Genomic DNA, 18144 nt, shown 5'->3' on the forward strand with positions numbered 1-18144 from the left:
CTCGACAACACCTTCTCTTTGTGCATACCAAATTTCATTAAAATCGGATTAACCGTTTAGAAGTTACCGAATTATTTCCCTCTTTTTTTTTTCCTATACCACTGTGCGGCTGAGCGCTTGTTGAAGTTTTTTCTCTCTTGGTATTTCCTACTATTTGAATTTTTATTGAATGACCATATGTAAACAAATCAAAATGTCTGCCTAAAAGTTAGCTACAACAAAGAAATACAGGAAAAATAAACGATCCCTAGACATTTTTTATCATGGCAATAGTATAAGGGGAAAGTGAAGAAAAGGCGATAGTTTCTAATTATTTAATACTATTCCAAGAGTGTGCTAAAGGTAGTAAAGTCATAGGGTAGAAAAGCATACACCTCAGCTGAAAATATTTTTGAATGCTGCAACAAATGAAATCTTTTTGAATAATACTTTGTAGCTAAGTATCTATATAGTCTATTCTATACACAGTCTAGTCTATATGCCTTCCAGTCCATATGTATGTATAGTCTATAATGTAGTCTAGTCTATAGTCTAGTCTATAGTCTAGTATATAGTCTAGTCTATAGTCTAGTCTATAGTCTAGTCTATAGTCTAGTCTATAGTCTAGTCTATAGTCTAGTCTATAGTCTAGTCTATAGTGTAGTCTATAGTCTAGTCTATAGTCTAGTCTATAGTCTAATTTATAGTCTAGTCTATAGTTTAGTCTATAGTCTAGTCTATACATAATCTATACTATAATCATTCAAAAATATTTCCCATACATACAAACAATAAAAACAAATAAAAAATTGTTTGGTCATAAATGGTTAAATGAATTTACAGTTCAATGGGCTTTCTGTATTTAATAATTGTAAATATTTATTTCATCGTGTTATCTTAAAGGCCAATACAGGCAAGGTCATCATTCAACAGGAAAAAAATTTTAACTGTCATTTAAAACAAAATATATATTACTACATTTAGTAAAAATATTATAAAAATAGGTAAAGAAAATAGTATATTTTATTAACCTATATTTTAATTTTATACAGGAACTTAAATTAAGCTTTCTGTTGAATTCGTATTTACTTTAAGCATATTGTTTGGAAAAACTAAAATTTAATTTAATATTTATGCCTAGATTTCAAGTTAAAAGTTGAAATTGTTAGGATTTTTTTTGTTTTATTTATTTTTTCTGCTGCAGTAAACAAATATTTTAGCACCTTGATTTCTCAGTTAAACAAATAATTCTAGTGAAAACTTGCCATTACAGCAAGGGATTTTATTCAGAAAATAACAAAAAAAGTTTAACAATGCAAACAAAACAGTTCACGTACATTCATACATCATGCACACAAGCATATGAGCTCGCTAGGACAAGTATTAAGTTAATTATTTAAAATTTAACTATTGTTGTGTATTTTCTAAGGACTTGAATAAACAAAATATAACTTATATTTGTTTAAATTTAAAAAAAAACTAACACATACAAAACATAAAATTTAACACAAAATAAAACAAAACCCTACAAAACATAATACATATGTACATTTTTACATTGTTAAATGTGTATGTGCACCAAACAAAAAATACTTTTCCACACAATATACTCTTTTTTTTATTATGGCAACACACACAAGGATATAAGTAGACCCGTATTATGTTGTAGTTGCTATAAATGTATGTAGAGAATAAGCAAGTAACACAAATAAATGGTAATAGTAACAAAACTGTAAACAGTGGAGGATAATATAATGGCTACAATATATAGAAACCCAAAAAACATGTTTGAATTTTAAGGAACCATTTAGGTATATACTAGACTATAGTCCAGACTGTAGCTATATTTAAATTATAGAACACATTATACAGTAGTTTACATATAAGACTATTTTTTCATTAGATAGTCTTTAAACTGGATTAATACCATAGCCCTGTCTAAAGGCTTCACTATAGACCGTCTAAAGATTAAAGTTCAGATTATAGACAAAAGACTTGACTATATTTCAGACTATAGACTAGTTTCTTGTACGGAATATAGACTAGGCTATAGTTCGGAGTATAGCCTAGACTATAGTCTATGAACTTTAGTATGGTATATAGTCTAGTCCAAAAAATAGAATAAACTATTGAACAGATTAAAGTCCTGTTTATAGACTAGATCATAGTCCTCATTAAAAACTAAACTATAGTTCTTTTAATAGACTATGGACAAAAGTCTAGGATATAGTTCTGACTACATCCTAGACCTCAGTCTAGACTATAGAATAAATTATAGTCTAGACTATAATGAAAGCTATAGAAAAGGCTATACTGTAAGCTATAGTCCACTTATAGTCCAGACTAAATCGACTGCATAGATTAGAATATCGACCAGACTATAGAATTGTATATAGTCCACAATATAGACAAGACTATATTTCATATAATAGACCTGATTATATATTAGAATTTAGTCCTGTTAATAGACTATGGATCATAATATAGTCTAGACAATAGTCTAGATTGTAGATAAGAAATTAGTCCTGATAATAGACTATGGACTAGAGTATAGTTTAGAATAATTGTCTTGACTATAGACTATACATTAGTCCAAACTATAGATTAGACTATTGTTTATATTGTAATCCAGACTAAAGATTAGACTATAGACTAAGCTATTATCCAGAATAAAGACTAAGACAAATTACTACATATAGACAAAGATATAGACCAAATTAAATTGAATATAGACCAGATTATAGTCCTGGTTTTAGACAACATCATAGTCTTGTTAATAGACTACGGACTATAGTCTGTGCTATAGTTCTGACTATAAACTTGACTACTGATTATACTATAGTTTAGACTATATACTATAGTTTAGACTATATACTATAGTTTAGACTACAGGTTACAGTGACTATTGAGAATACATAGAACAGACTATAAGAGAAAAAATATACTAGACTTTAGTCCTGATTTTGACTTAACTTTAGTCCTGATTTTGACTAGACTATAATCCTTGTAGTACACTATTGTCTGGACTATAGTCTCGACTATAAACTAGATTTTAGTAGTGACTGTTGTTCAAACTGTGCAATAGAATATAAGTAAGACTATAAAGCAGATTAAAAAATCTTTTCTGGACCAGACTGATTTAATTTATATGCAGAAAATTTGTAAAATATTATTTAAATGGGGGAAACAACAGTATTCTCCTCAGGCTTAAAAGAGAATTTTAAAGCGTTCTTATTTATTATTCAGCTACTGTTTAATTCAGCTTAATTTAAAAAAAAGGAAATAAAACATATGTATGTATTTATATTTGATATACCATACATACATACATATTAGGGTGTCCCGAGTAACATTTTTTGAAGGTTCTTTGAAAAACGTTATTGTATTTTACTATTTGTTCGTTTATATTTTGTACTAATTTTGAACGTATTTCCCTTTACTTTAGTTTTTATAACTTTCTGATCTAACTTCTCCACATTGAGTTTTATATTATATAAGATTCTTAAATTACATTTGTATATGAAATTTAGATAGTATATGTATATACCCACCATTTTTAATACATAAATGTAATCTTGGTATAATAGTCTTTGTTTTAATGCATATTTTATGTGACCCTTGTGTATAACACACACATATACAGTTAAAAACATTACTTAACGTATGTTTTTTGTACTTGTACCAGGTAATACAGACACAATATTCACATCTGTATTTACATATAAACTTAACCCAGTAAACATTAAAATAAACAGTTTGAATATGTTACAAATATTATGAAATGAACTATTTTTCTTTTTTTTTTCAATTTAAATATCAATATTAAATCTTTGTGTTTGCTAGGTTATATATAATGTGTTTTATTTCTGTGGTAGAGATACTCTTGTATTCAAATATAATTTTTGTTGGTTATTCCAATACAAATGTCTATATATGATATTTAAAACAGTTTACATACAAGGTGAAAACATATAAACGTCTTACATATACATACATATGTATGTATGGACACACAGTTATACACTTTAACATTTATACAAAAACGAAAGACTTTAACAAGTTTTATGTTGGATGTTGCAAGTATTAGAAAACATATTTTAAAATAAACTAATTTATTCTAAATCAGCATATCTAATAGTTTTCTATTGATTGTAGCAGATTTTTTAAAAATTTTCAAAAGTCTTAGTTTTAAAAATTTTTCAGTTTTCTCTCGCAAATCACACTTCTACACATACATATGTATAAGTAGACATTTTCATTTTTGTTGTTACAAAATGTGCAGTTTTATTGTTTGAAAAAGTATGAGTACAAGTACTTTTGTGCATATATTTTTTGTAAAAACAAATGCTTTTGCAAATGCTTTTTTAATTTTATATTCTAAGCGAGTTTTTTTTTTTTTTGTTCAAGGAAGTTTAAGTTAAAGGTAATTTTAGTTTAGCAACAGAAACTATTTTCTATATTTTGTTTGTTTTCATATATAATTTGTGGCATGTTGCAAGTTTACATGCATATAAAAAGAAAACTCATAACAACACTTAACAGAGTATAACAGCGTAAATGTAATATATTTATAATTAACAAAAATCTAAACTAAAAAGTTCCGTTTTCTTGTTTCAATTTTCTTTTAATTATATATACATTACACAAATACATACACGTGTATGAGTGTAAACAAATGGCCTTAACATAGGTTTTGATTTATAAACAATTAAATAACTACGCCGGTAGTCTTTAAAATGTGTTTTTTTGTTTGTTTTATTCTCTTTATTCCTTTACATTTCAGATTGTACAATTTATAGTGTATGTGTGTGTATGTTTGCTCTACTCTTTGATGATATTTGTTTGAGTTTATTTGTTTAGAGAATTTCCATTAGGTCAAAAGGTTGTGAGTGAGTGAATACATGAGTGTGTGATGCATTTTTTAAATATTAAGAATATTGTTTTAATTATTTTTTTTTATTTCTTCAATTTAATTTTTTTATATTTTTTATATTTATATTTTAAACAAATACACTAATATGACGAGGTTGGGCTAATGCACTAGACTATAGACTAGACTATAGACTAGACTATAGACTAGACTATAGACTAGACTCTAGACTAGATTATACACTAGACTATAGACTAGACTACATACTAGACTATAGACTAGACTATAGACTAGATTATAGACTATAGAGTAGATTATAGACTAGACTATAGACCAGACTATAGACTAGACTATAGACTAGACAATAGATTAGACTATAGACTAGACTATAGATTAGACTATAGACTAGACTATATACTAGACTATAGATTAGACTATAGACTAGACTATATACTAGTCTATAGACTATATTATAGACTAGACTATAGACTAGACTATAGACTAGACTATAGACTAGACTATAGACTAGACTATAGACTAGACTATAGACTAGACTATAGACTAGACTATAGACTAGACTATAGACTAGACTATAGACTAGACTATAGACTAGACTATAGACTAGACTATAGACCAGACTATAGACTAGACTATAGACTAGACTATAGACTAGACTATAGACTAGACTATAGACTAGACTATAGACTAGACTATAGACTAGACTATAGACTAGACTATAGACTAACTATAGACTAGACTATAGACTAGACTATAGACTAGACTATAGACTAGACTATAGACTAGACTATAGACTAGACTATAGACTAGACTATAGACTAGACTATAGACTAGACTATAGACTAGACTATAGACTAGACTATAGACTAGACTATAGACTAGACTATAGACTAGACTATAGACTAGACTATAGACTAGACTATAGACTAGACTATAGACTAGACTATAGACTAGACTATAGACTAGACTATAGACTAGACTATAGACTAGACTATAGACTAGACTATAGACTAGACTATAGACTAGACTATAGACTAGACTATAGACTAGACTATAGACTAGACTATAGACTAGACTATAGACTAGACTATAGACTAGACTATAGACTAGACTATAGACTAGACTATAGACTAGACTATAGACTAGACTATAGACTAGACTATAGACTAGACTATAGACTAGACTATAGACTAGACTATAGACTAGACTATAGACTAGACTATAGACTAGACTATAGACTAGACTATAGACTATACTATAGACTAGACTAGACTATAGACTAGACTATAGACTAGACTATAGACTAGACTATATACTAGACTATAGACTAGACTATAGACTAGACTATAGACTAGACTATAGACTAGACTATAGACTAGACTATAGACTAGACTATAGACTAGACTATAGACTGGACTATAGACTGGACTATAGACTAGACTATAGACTAGACTATAGACTAGACTATAGACTAGACTATAGACTAGACTATAGACTAGACTATAGACTAGACTATAGACTAGACTATAGACTAGACTATAGACTAGACTATAGACTAGACTATAGACTAGACTATAGACTAGACTATAGACTAGACTATAGACTAGACTATAGACTAGACTATAGACTAGACTATAGACTAGACTATAGACTAGACTATAGACTAGACTATAGACTAGACTATAGACTAGACTATAGACTAGACTATAGACTAGACTATAGACTAGACTATAGACTGGAATATAGACTGGAATATAGACTAGACTATAGACTAGATTATAGACTAGACTATAGACTAGACTATAGACTAGACTATAGACTGGAATATAGACTGGAATATAGACTAGACTATAGACTAGATTATAGACTAGACTATAGGCTAGACTATAGACTAGACTATAGACTAGACTATAGACTAGACTATAGACTAGACTATAGACTAGACTATAGACTAGACTATAGACTAGACTATAGACTAGACTATAGACTAGACTATAGACTAGACTATAGACTAGATTATAGACTAGACTATAGACTAGACTATAGACTAGCCTATAGACTAGACTATAGAGTAGACTATAGACTAGACTATAGACTAGACTATAGACTAGACTATAGACTAGACTATAGACTTGACTATAGACTAGACTATAGACTATACTATAGACTAGACTATAGACTAGACTATAGACTAGACTATAGACTAGACTATAGACTAGACTATAGACTAGACTATAGACTAGACTATAGACTAGACTATAGACTAGACTATAGACTAGACTATAGACTAGACTATAGACTAGACTATAGACTAGACTATAGACTAGACTATAGACTAGACTATAGACTAGACTATAGACTAGACTATAGACTAGACTATAGACTAGACTATAGACTAGACTATAGACTAGACTATAGACTAGACTATAGACTAGACTACAGACTAGACTATAGACTAGACTATAGACTAGACTATAGACTAGACTATAGACTAGACTATAGACTAGACTATAGACTAGACTATAGACTAGACTATAGACTAGACTATAGACTAGACTATAGACTAGACTATAGACTAGACTATAGACTAGACTATAGACTAGACTATAGACTAGACTATAGACTAGACTATAGACTAGACTATAGACTAGACTATAGACTAGACTATAGACTAGACTATAGACTAGACTATAGACTAGACTATAGACTAGACTATAGACTAGACTATAGACTAGACTATAGACTAGACTATAGACTAGACTATAGACTAGACTATAGACTAGACTATAGACTAGACTATAGACTAGACTATAGACTAGACTATAGACTAGACTATAGACTAGACTATAGACTAGACTATAGACTAGACTATAGACTAGACTATAGACTAGACTATAGACTAGACTATAGACTAGACTATAGACTAGACTATAGAATAGACTATAGACTAGACTATAGACTATAGACTAGAGACTATAGACTAGACTATAGACTAGACTATAGACTAGACTATAGACTAGACTATAGAATAGACTATAGACTAGACTATAGACTAGACTATAGACTAGACTATAGACTAGACTATAGACTAGACTATAGACTAGACTATAGACTAGACTATAGACTAGACTATAGACTAGACTATAGACTAGACTTTAGACTAGACTATATACTAGACTATAGACTAGACTATAGACTAGACTTTAGACTAGACTATAGACTAGACTATAGACTAGACTATAGACTAGACTATAGACTAGACTATAGACTAGACTATAGACTTGACTATAGACTAGACTATAGACTAGACTATAGACTATACTATAGACTAGACTATAGACTAGACTATAGACTAGACTATAGACTAGACTATAGACTAGACTATAGACTAGACTATAGACTAGACTATAGACAAGACTATAGACAAGACTATAGACTAGAATATAGGCTTTAGACTATATGCTGTAGACTAGACTATAGACTAGACTATATACTACACTACAGACTAGACTATAGACTATAATATATACTACACACTAATCTATACACTGACAGTAGAGTATACTATAGAATATATAGTAAGCTATATTATTGACTGTACAACAAGTACTTGATATGTTCCTACATCGTCTTATACAATATTTTTCAGGTATTAGAAAATATTTTTTTTACCTTTGGGTAAAACAAATAACTGTTTCTATTTAAATAACCTTGTTCTCTTAAATCTTTATTAAACAATGTAATGCTTGACATTTTTGTTTCCAAAACAAATCTCCGCATTGACCATTTGAATATGATTTTTTTTAATAAAGTCAAATCCCGGATTACATTATTTTTTGTGTCACTCATTTATTATTCATAACACATTTTACTGGTAGCATTTTGATTTTTTAATATAAATATAAAGTATAAATTCTTAATTTAAAATCTAAATTAAATTTCAACATTTTGTTTTTTCTCTTGCAGCTGAATATTAATAAAGGCGAAACAAAAGGATACATTTATGCCGCCAACAAAAAAAGTGACAGTCAAATAGCAAAGAAAAAGAAAATAAAAAATAAAGCAACAAAAAAAGGAGAAGAAAAAAACAAAACAAAGCAGATATAAAAGGTATCAACAGAATTTAAATGTATTTATGTGTATAAAGGATAATTGTGACATAATGCTTATTAAGCAGAAGCATAACATAAATACACACACATGCTGGGAAGTACACATTGCAGACATAAAACTTTAATACACACAAGAACTGATATTAACGGCAAAAAATAACCCAGTAAACATTTGTATAACTTTAAGTGAAGATATGACATCAATATCATAATATTACACTCTGTCATTGATGCCGCTTTTTATTACATTTTAGCTTTAGTACTCACACGCTTGCTTACAAATTACTACTTAAATAAGTACTTACTACTGCTAGGTTATTTTATAGTACGCCCAGTGATGGTATTCACACAGAAAATCTACATTTTTTGAGTGTAAAAATAGCAGTAGCGCGATCATGTATTTTGTATCTGATAAAATGCAAGTCATTACAAGAGTACTTAAAAGTAATGTGGACAGAATGTAGTAGTCACAAGTATTTACTTAATGGATTACATTATAAAAGTGATTTTTTTATGTGTATAGAAGCAAAAATTTTTAAATTTGTAATCTTGTGATTGCTGGGTATTGGCTAAAAATGGTTGGTAAAGGATAGAGAACGTGAAAAAAGTTAAATAAAAAGACCGGCCTTTATGGGAAGCACATGTCACTAGTGCGACAATTCAAAGAAAAATTCAAACACGTTACACGTATTTTAACAGTCAGCAACTCGATTTTTTCGTTCTATTTTGGACTTGTTGGGGGGCTTTTGACAGCAGAAAAAACTATATATAATAACATGCGTTTGATATTTTTCACACACACTCACGTACGCATGTGGAAATACCCTGAAGTTTAAAATGGCTAAAACTTTGGTTATCTTTGATTTAAGAATTACAGAATTTTACTGGATGAGGATGAAGTCAATTCGGATATTGAAATGAAATGGACAAATGATTCTATGAGACACGAAATTTCAAAGACAATTTCTCATTTAAATGCTTAACTTTCTAGCCACCAATGGTTTAAAGCAGTGTGAGGCAAAGAGTAAAATAGCTTTCTGGTTGGTTCTGTTCATTTTTATGCATTTAGAAGAATGAGAGAAAGCCTTTCTTTTACACATACCTACATATGTTCACACATGTATTAAAAACAAACAGAACAAGTCAGAGAGCAAATTGTTTACTCATTGAATTGTGCTGCTTTAGAATAAATATCCAAACATTATGACGATTAAGCTTTTTGACTAGATTTGTTCTTTTATAGGGAATATGAATAGAAGCTTCTACCTCCGATATAAAATAATTAAGGAATATATATAGAGAGAGAGAAGATAAATAACATAAAGCAAGATCGCAATAAAGCTTAAGATAGCTTTTTGCATACAGTTTCTTAAGTCGTATCTCTGGAACAGGCGTCGATAGAGCAAGACAAATGAGCTCTTAAACTGTTTGTTTTGTGAGAGATTATTTATAAATAAAAACAAGAAAGAAAGAGGGTTTATAAAAAGTTACTTGCCTACCTCTGCTATAGAATAATTGGGAAACCTAAAGAGAATATTTAAATCAAGACCGCAGGAAAGCTCATAAGAGAGTATTTTCACTAGAACAAGCATAGGCAGATCAAAAACAATAAGATCTTTGATTGATTTTTTGTATGTTTTTAAACGTGAAATTGAGAGTGAAAGAGAGTACATAAGAAAGCTTATTACTTATTACTTACTCTGCAACCTAAAATAAGTAGGCTTTCGGAAAAAAATCAAGTTCAAAAGGATACACAGACACTTGGTAAAATTGTTGGGTTAATAGAGGTTTTCTGGGCCAATACAAATGAATATAAATATTTAAGTTTTGATGTGTGAGTATGTGCGTTTGCACTTCCATGATGATGATGTCCTTAACCCACTAAAATACAAAAAAAAAAAATAGCAGCAAAATTGATGCGATGGACCTTTTTTTATTCTTTTCTGCACAAATTTATAAAGCACAAAAAGAGTAGAAAGCAAAAAAAAGCACTAAAAGCATGTTTAAGCATAATATTTGCATAAAAAATGTTAGGTTAGGTTAATAATACCCCTTTTTTGTAAATAAATGAACATGTCAGAGTGTAAGTGTTTGAACAACAGTTTTTCACCCTCTCTTTCTCTCTCTCTCTCTTTCTTCCTAAGCTAAATGACAAAGAGTTTGAACTTATTTAAAATTCCGTCTATGTCATGGTTTAACATAACTGTTTAGAAAAGAGTATTTTTTTCTCCTACACTACGTTGATTTTGGTTTTTATGCCATTTTAAGCATAAAATAGTACAAATATGTATAAAGACTTATTAGAGTAAACAAGGCCATAAAATCTATATTTTTGTTAAAAACCAAAAAGAGCCAAAAAAAAAGAAACAAAAAACTCAAAAGGGAAATAAAGTTCAAAAGAAAATTTATTTTTCTTTAAACACCAAAAGTAAATTTCAAAGTTCATTGGCTTTAATACCACAATACTCTTTCAGCATGTAACTGTGTTTTGTTTTGCTATATCCTTTATACTTTTTGATGATGTGTATGTATATGTGTGTGTTTTTTGGACTTTTATAGTCTTCTATTTATAACTTGTATACGATGGCAATATTAAAAGGAAGCCAAAGATTAAGTGCCATAATTTGTGTTTTGTGTATGGAATCTTCAAATAACATGCAGATAAAAATCCACAACAACTAATACAATCACATCAGATGTACTTTAACTAGAACCGACATATCTATAGATACATAAATTTGCAAGGATACGCAAATATAAATAGAAAGTAACACATATATACAATTCCTACATTTTCTATTGCGAGCACAGTGGTTAGTTACTTTACAGGCTTTCATGTAACACACATTTTAGAATTCAACATACTATTTGTACTTAGATATATAGATATATTATTAACCCAACAGTTTTGGCTAACATTATATGTGTATGTATCTAAGATTTATTTAAGCAGTTATTGCTTAAAAAAAGTTATCATCAAAACTAAGACGATCTATCCGTCTGTCCGTCCGTCTGTTTGTCCGTCTGTCTGTCATTTTATAAATAATGTTATCTTATTATAACTTCTCAAAAAGGACCAATAATACCATTTTCATAAATTTCAGGACACAATATCTCATTTATCAGATGTGGTGTAGAAATTCTCAGATCAGTTTCTGATTGTGCGGTGAACAGTCATTTAGAAAGGTCTAACTTGGTCTCAGATTAGGCAAAAAATGCCCATAGTGGTCCATATTATTGGTATCAAGGGCCAAGAGAGAAAAAATTACACTATTCTTGATAACAGTTATATGTATAGGGGAAATCAAAATTTTAAATAATTTCCTTTTTATTATCAACATTTCGATATACCGTTGGGCTATTTTCATTACACACACATATGTATGGTATAGTTTTTATATACAGCTATAGTTAGATGTAAGTAAGTATGAGATGTATTTTTCCTACTTCCAGCTTAATGCTGGTTAACCGTTATTCATGTACTTAAGGGACATGGATGTGAGGTAATAATTTTAAAGAAAGGATAAAAAGTGAAAGAGGCTTATTAAATGATGTACATATGTATGTATTATATGTATGTGTTATTATTAAAATATGAATTTAAAATTTGTTTTCTCATGCATAAAATATCAAAAATGTTACCTCACACTTATTATTTGCTTTTCTTATTTTATTACTGATTTCATTTCAACATTTTGCAAACATAAAAATTTTTAAATGTGAAAAAAGGTTAGAATTTTCAAGTTTTGAAGCAGTTTTAGAAAGAAAATTTATTATCATAACTGCAAATATATTGATGAGAACTAAATCAGTTAAAATGTAAACTAAAGTAATTATTTTGAAAGGAATCGGAGAGCGTATATGTCTTAATTATCTTGAGATAGGTGTATATTCAAATTGTTTACATTGAATTTAAATAAAATTTCAACAAAATCCTGACAATGTTCCAGAGTTTTAAAGCCTTTCATTCGTCTACATACATTTTTCCAATTTTTAATACATGTACTCGTAATTCCGTGTACCATCTTTCGTTTGGTTCACCCCATAGATTTTAAACGACTATGCATTCATTATATTAATTTCCTGTATTCACCTTTCAAAGCAAGTATATTTACCTTACTGGAGAAATATTTATTACATGGATTTACTCTTCAAGCTGAAATTTATGATTCGATTTCTGCTGTTTTTTAAAAGCTTAAGACAGATTTTGTCAATGCTATGCGATCAGGGAGGGACGCCTTTCAATATATCTAGTATACAGAAATGAAGTGTCCAATAGACGCATTTAGTCAATATACATATATACTTATAAAAAGCGCACATCAGTACAATAGTCATATGTACTGAGCGGTTTGTAGGAGAACCATAGCCATTAACAATTTCGTGGCATAATATTCAATATCATAATGTCAATGGACGTCAATATAGCACTTTTAAAAGTGTCACAATATATTTGAGCATAGTAACCAAAGTATAAATGACGTATTTATCAAAAAAAACTTTATGTTGCAAAGCTAGTATTCGAAATGCTCCGGAGTGTAAAGTAACCTACATACGGCCTATCAAAGGACATCATACATATAATAATGTTTATAGACTCTAGAGTTAAAAAGCACCAACACTTTGGAAACACTTATGATGTGCATGAACACTATTTTCTGTGCATCCTGAATCATTATACACTTATAATTTGGATAATTTCGCGATAGTATCATACTATCCTATTGCATATGTAGTGTCTCCATTTTAATTAACGAACTTAACTCTATCGGTTTCCGGTATAGTCTATCCCAAGAAACAGTGTTCAATGTAAAGAGTATGTTCAGGATCTCGTGGGCCATATTTACATTAATAATTTGGATAAGCTCACCTTAAAATTAATACGATATTGTCTGAAAAACGTGCAGGTCTAACTCTATTCAGAAGGTACTGTTTTATACTCATAATTTTATTAATCGTTTTTATCCAGAATAAGGGCATAATATTTCGTACTTTCCACAACTTATACATATTTTTAACACTTAAATGTGGAGGGTATATTGGGTTTGTGATGATGTTTGTAACGCACATTAATATTGGTCCTATACCTTAAAGTATATCCATCGGTTTAGAATAGTATTTTGAGTCGATTTTGCTATGTCTGTCCATCCGTCCGTCTGTATGTCTGTCTGTCTGTCCATTCGTCTATCTGTCTACACTTCATATCGCAATTTTGGAAATAATTTAATAAAATGAATTAACACATGATTTTCTATAGTACCAGAGACGAAGTCTAATGAAAATGGTTAATATTGGTTCATTATTTCACATAGCCCCCATACATTTGGACCTGCCGAATAGTGCTTTTAAGATCATAATTATGTTTAATATACTTATATCTTGATAAGAATCTACAAAACCAAGTTCTACTTGATGATCCTATAAGTAAATGTATATATCCGTTATACTAAAAGGGAAATTATTGTTTCGTGGTCTTATCTTTATACTCCATGCGCCTGTTGCTTTCAACGTCTATAGATTCCGATTATACATGAGTTTTTAATATGATTTTTTCTTTAATTTAACTTATTCTTTTTTACTGCTGATAAAAATGTATTCTGAACTCTATTTAAGCTTTTCAAACGATTTTCCTATGTTTATAAGATTTACTATGATAGTCAAGCTATTAACCTGATGCCTTTTTCGTTGTGCTTGATTCAATACTTGGCGAAAGATTTCCAATAATTTCGAATCATCTGTTGCTCAGGATTTTTTTGGAGCAGCTGACCTCGAACGAATGAAAAAACAATGACAAAAACTATTTTAAATTTATTTCGAAATTGAAAAGTTTTCAGTCGTAAACGTTTCCTTAGCAAAGTCCCAAACGTTGTGAAATTAGTTTTATACATAATCCGAATAATCTTACACAGTTGTAAACGATTTTGCCAATAAGTTTAGATTCAATGACAATTTAATTCCAAAATTTTAAAACGATAAACTTATTTGCTATTCACAAATCTTAGATAAAGTGTTGTAAAACATTAGTGAAACATTTGTACGTCGTTTTAACAAGTTCCCTTTAAAGATTTTAACAAACATAAAGATTTCCTTAAAACTTTTATAAAATCCTTAGGGCATTAGAGATCAATGTTAAAAGCTTATACGGCTGAAGAAACTTTTATCAAACTCCTATAAATATATATTTTTTTCATAAATTTCCTTAAAAAAAAGAAATCTATAAAATAAGCAATGCCTTTATCCTCCATTTGCAGACTATTGACTACGTTCTTTATGGAGCAACAAGAAAAAAATAAAACTAAATCTAAACACAAAACAAAATTTACATTCAAATGTATCTCATACATACTGCTAACTGCAACATTGATACAAACAAAAAAAAAAACTACTACTTCAACACTTACGAATGTCTAAACATAAATTTATATTTATGTATTTCTCACAAACACACATGTGTTTATGTAAATATATCTGTATCTGTGTGGTGTGGTAATGCTGCATATATGTATGTATGTATCTATAAGTATTTTATGTGTTCATATTAGTAAAAGATCTAAAGTACATGCTAAAATCCTAAACAGGTTTATGTTCTGCCACTATTTTTCATGGTTTTAGGGGGTCTGGGATTTGCTGCAGGTTTCTTGAGTTGTTTTTTTATTTCGTATTCAACATTGGGTTCAATAATGTTGGTTGGTATTAAGGAGTTAAGTAAAACCAATAGGCATAAATAACAGCAGAGCCTAATGATACTTAGCTGATGTCTAACAATATATTTAAAGAAACATAAATATATACGGTAACACAAATACTCGTTATTTTATGTGTAAACAAATACAGTCGAGGCCAGAATTATAGCAAATATTTCTCATTTATAATATTATTTTTAAACAACTGGATATTACATATATTGTGGAATAATTCTACTCAACGTCACTGTACTAGCCATTGAAATCTAAATACTAGAGGGTCCTGTATCTACTACATACATTCCATTAGAACATTTTTTTAACAGTTGCCTTCATCCTAAATATTTTTATATTCTTTCATAGACACTCCTACATATGTATATATAAAAACCATAAAAAAATCTATTTGTAATATTTTAACATTTGAGCAAACACTTTCTAAAACAAGAAAGAGTAGATGCGAAAAAAGGTTTATTTATGTTTTGTTTATATCAGACACATAAACATACAAATATCTAAAATTTTATATAGTTAAATAAATATATTATTTATTTAGTTAAGAAATACAAAATATTAGTGTAATATATGCAAAAGTGTTTGAGCATGAAAATTTGTTATTTAATACAATTTATTTTTGAATTATGGTCATTATTATGATTATTATGTTTGTACTTGTAACATAAACAAATTTTAGGATTAATACTTGGAATGAGTTTTGGTACAGTAAATTAATACCAATTTTGATTTGTTTGACGGCAAGTTTTTGTAAAAAGGGGTTTAAATGGTATCCAAAGAGAAGTACTGAACTCGAACTGAAATAAAAGTCAACTAGAAGGGAATTGAAACTAGAAGTGAACCAAATTTGAGTAAGAAATAAACTGAAATAAAATTCAAATAGAACTGAACTAGAACTGCACTAGAACTGAACTAGAACTGAACTAGAACTGAACTAGAACTGAACTAGAACTGAACTAGAACTGAACTAGAACTGAACTAGAACTGAACTAGAACTGAACTAGAACTGAACTAGAACTGAACTAGAACTGAACTAGAACTGAACTAGAACTGAACTAGAACTGAACTAGAACTGAACTAGAACTGAACTAGAACTAGAACTAAACTAGAACTGAACTAGAACTGAATTAAACTAGATCAGAAGTGAAGAATTTTAGTATGTATATATTTCGAATACGTAATAAAATCTAAAATTTGCAATGCAACATCATTTTATACAATAACTGACATATAATTTTTTGGAATACCCGGAATATTGGGTATTGATGTACTAGGCAGAAGTCGAAAATGGATCATAAATCGGGTTTTAAACAATATAACCAATTAGTTTTTTTTTTTAAATTTATAGTTCATAGCCTAATTTCAAGTCGACATGATATAAAGATAACTTTAAAAAAATCATACCCGGATAAACACTCTATGTGAAGGGTATTCCATGTTTTTTATCATTATTTAAATATTTTTTGTAGTTATCTCTACATAGCTCAAAATATTGCAATTCCACTTAATAAGTAGTAATAGATTTAACACATTGTGTTTTGTGCACTTTCTCATACATTAACTTAAATGGCTTATGACTACTTATATGTGTATGAAATTGATATGAAATTATCAATACTATAACCTCCATTTTTAAGCAAGTTATGCAATAATTCTTAATTTTTTTTTGTTATAAATTGTCCTTGAAATTTACACGCATTTGTATGCTATATAATGGCGGCATTAATGGCAGTTTGTATATGAAAAAGTTTATGTTATTAGTAGCTTTAGAGAGAGTGAAAACAAGAAAAAGAACAAAATTGAACAAACAAAACGTGTTCGTGCATAAGTTTCTATAACAATATTTATATTTCTCTATTTGAAGCTTTTTAATCGTTAGCAGAATTTTACCCCTTTTTAACAAGAATCTGTAAATTACATGATCTCCTTTTTGTAGAAAAAACGGAAAATACAATTTACAAAGAAATTATATTATTTTCGCTAAAAACTCATAAAATGACTTTATTTTGCTTTGATGTAAAAAATAAAATATAAACTATTTATACATCTCAACTGTTAATTAAGGTGTTAACCGTTTTATTTTTCATCTTTTAAATTGTTACTCTCCGGTAGGCTTTTCATTTTACCAAGTTTGTTTGCTAGTTTTGTGAGTATTACTTTCTTTGCGTATGAGTGCATAAAAGTGTTGCTAGTTTTGCTTAATTTAACAGTTACATTTTTCAAGAACTTAATTAGTAAAATGTTGTTGGTTATAATTGCAATAATTTACTCATTTATAGTGGGCTAAAAATATTTTGGTTTTAAAACTCAGTACTATTTACAATCTAGTAAGAACCTAATTAAATTATAGGTCATTTCCAGTGCAGTTCTAGTTCTAGTTCAGTTCTAGTTCAGTTCTAGTTCAGTTCTAGTTCAGTTCTAGTTCAGTTCTAGTTCAGTTCTAGTTCAGTTCTAGTTCAGTTCTAGT

At 29.0% G+C, this 18144-nt stretch overlaps 1 protein-coding gene across 2 annotated transcripts in view; it reads left to right on the top strand.

The window, feature by feature from the left end:
• Positions 1 to 18144, top strand: part of LOC111683879 (CCN family member 2) — a 96516-nt gene that overhangs the window by 15205 nt on the left and 63167 nt on the right. For both annotated transcript variants that reach the window (XM_046952874.1, XM_046952875.1), the window contains one exon: positions 8834 to 8977. The gene's annotated coding sequence lies outside the window, so the exon portion shown is untranslated. The remainder of the gene's footprint in view (positions 1 to 8833; positions 8978 to 18144) is intronic.

The sequence above is a fragment of the Lucilia cuprina genome, chromosome 5 (genome assembly GCF_022045245.1).
Source record: "Lucilia cuprina isolate Lc7/37 chromosome 5, ASM2204524v1, whole genome shotgun sequence".
Lineage (NCBI taxonomy): Eukaryota > Metazoa > Arthropoda > Insecta > Diptera > Calliphoridae > Lucilia > Lucilia cuprina.